This window comes from Penaeus monodon, chromosome 8 (assembly GCF_015228065.2).
Source record: "Penaeus monodon isolate SGIC_2016 chromosome 8, NSTDA_Pmon_1, whole genome shotgun sequence".
Classification (NCBI taxonomy): domain Eukaryota; kingdom Metazoa; phylum Arthropoda; class Malacostraca; order Decapoda; family Penaeidae; genus Penaeus; species Penaeus monodon.
Window position 1 is genome coordinate 17119126 of NC_051393.1, and position 2500 is coordinate 17121625.

General features: G+C 50.3%; 1 protein-coding gene across 2 annotated transcripts in view; it reads left to right on the forward strand.

Moving 5' to 3' along the window:
* Nucleotides 1-2500, forward strand: part of LOC119576219 (protein enabled homolog) — a 115867-nt gene that overhangs the window by 9555 nt on the left and 103812 nt on the right. The gene's annotated exons all lie outside the window — the stretch shown is intronic.

Consider the following 2500-nt stretch of genomic DNA (forward strand, 5'->3'; position numbering starts at 1 on the left):
ACCTTGTATGACACACCGCCATGCGTTTGGATAGTTATGTGCCAGCTAGTTACACAATGCCGTCCGTCGTCTTCTCTCTCTCCGTCTGTACTGTATCCATCGGCGGAAAATGTTTCTGCGAACGAACTGAGAATAGTACAGTGCGCGGGCGCGCGCATATGTGTGTGTGTGTGTGTGTGTGTGTGTGTGTGTGTGTGTGTGTGTGTGTGTGTCTGTGTGTGTGTGTGTGTGTGTGTGTGTGTGTGTGTGTGTGTGTGTGTGTGTGTGTTTGTTTCTGTTTTTGTTTGTGTTTGTATAAGAGTGAGGGTGGGAGTGTGTTTATTTTTTTCCGTCCGAATCGCAGTTGTATACCCGTGTCACAGCGCCGTACATCTTCAGGCCGTAGGCGTGACGGAGGTAATGAACCAGGGGCCACTTAGCGATGCTCCTCGCCCGCCCTTAAGTAGGTGCGCTGGACGGGCGGGGTGGGCGGGTAAGGGGACGAGGAGGGCTATAGTTCTAAAAGGAAGAGACAAGGGGGCGCTGGCGAGGTGGGGCGTGAGTTGGATGCCGTGCTTATTGCATATTGATAACCCTGCCCTAGGACAGGAGACACTCGGCCTGTCTTGGCGCTGCGGCCGGCTCTGCCTTGGTCGTGCTTTTCTAATTTTTCCTTTTCGTAAGCTCTGTGCGCTTGTCTGCTTGTGTGGCTTACTGCTTTTGTGTGCATTTGAGATGTGGCTCAAAACAAAGTCGCAAGACTTTGACTCATCATCGTCACCACCACCACCACCACCACCACCACCACCACCACCACCACCACCACCACCACCACCACCACCACCACCACCACCACCACCACCACCACCACCACCACCCACCACCCACCACCCACCACCCACCACCCACCACCCACCACCAACACCACCCACCACCCACCACCCACCAACACCACCACCACCACCACCACCAACACCACCACCACTGTTTACTCTTATTATTATTATTACTACTACTACTACTACTAGGTGGTGGTGGAGGAGGAGGTGGTGGTGGAGGAGGAGGAGGAGGATAGGAGGAGTAAATGATGATGATTGTGATCCCATGGCACGAGGAGATGCAGTACCCAGGGCAGGACTTTCGCCCGCAGGTTCACGGGACTGATGGCACGCATCCTGGAGTCCTGTTGGCCGCATTTATACTCCGGTGGGAGGAGTGGGCAGGGAAGGGAGAGGGTATGGGAGAGGGGGGGGCACGAAGATTATGTGACTCTCCCCCGCCCCCCTTCATGTTCTTCCTAGGGGGAAGGGGGGGGGACGAAACGGTGTTCTCCGGATCGGAACGGCGAGAGAAGGTCAAGGGCAGAGATGACGAGGAGAGTTCGATTTCTTTTTGCAGTTTTATTTTTCATGTTTTTTTCGGTCTTGTTTTTTTCTTTTTTTTCTTTTTTTTTTGTGCTTTTCATTATTAGAAAGGGGGGGGCTGCTTTTTTCGATTTTCATTGTTTCGTTTTTCTTGTCTCTTAGTTTCTCGCTATCTTTGCTCTCTACTCCTGCCTCTCTTCCCGCTGTCTTTTCTTATTGTCTTTTTTCTGTTAGGCTTTTCTTATTTTTCCTTTTTCTCAGTTTCATAATTTCTATACTTCTAACAGGTCATATTAATACATCATCGATCCCTTGGATAGATCTCTAGATAGTTATTTGATGTCGTTGTCGACCTAATGTATCTACATTGAAGCGAATTACTGTATTCTCCTTTGACAAGGTTTCAATCGCGGTTGATGGTAACTCGATCGTGACGTCACATGCGGATTTCGTACACCGTTTTCTGATCTGATAGCATTTAGAAAAAAAATAATATTGCGATAACGGATTTTTTTGTGTGTGGGAAGGAAGTAGAGAAGATTGGTATCGAGGCGTTGTTTACGTATTTTAGAATGTAACGTCATTGGTCACTTATAAAAAAAGTCCCATTTTATCTCGTCCCCCGGGACAAGCAATGTTCTTGTGTACTTCAGAAACCCTTTTCTTTACTCGTTATCAGTTAACAGTGAGGATTTAGCGCCGCGTCACGTCGAGGTGGGTGGAGCGAGGAGAGGAAGAGACGAAGCCCCACCGAAGGCGCTCGCTCTGTAAGGGCATCCTCAGAGCCCTGCAATGAGGGCGCACCTCTTCTGTTTTCTTTAGATGAAAATATACTTAGCGAGGATACAAACAGGTCGTTTACGTTGCAGGGAGAGCAAATTGTTCAGGTGTTCGAAGCCTTTTGGGGGAATTTGTCGGGGGGGTCACGTGCCGGCCGTGATTGGATGATGAACCGCGATTAATGCGCTGAACGAATTGGAGCGCCGAGCGGGCTTGTCATTTAAAGCCGCGACCCGCCAGTAAGGAAGAGAGAGCGAGACGATCGCATCTCGGAGATGTCTCGGTTTTGCGTCGCTTTGGCCGTCGTTTGCTGCACCTTCGAGGGCAGAGGACAGGGCGAAGGGCGTCGGTGACAGTGGGGACGAAGTGGTTTCAAC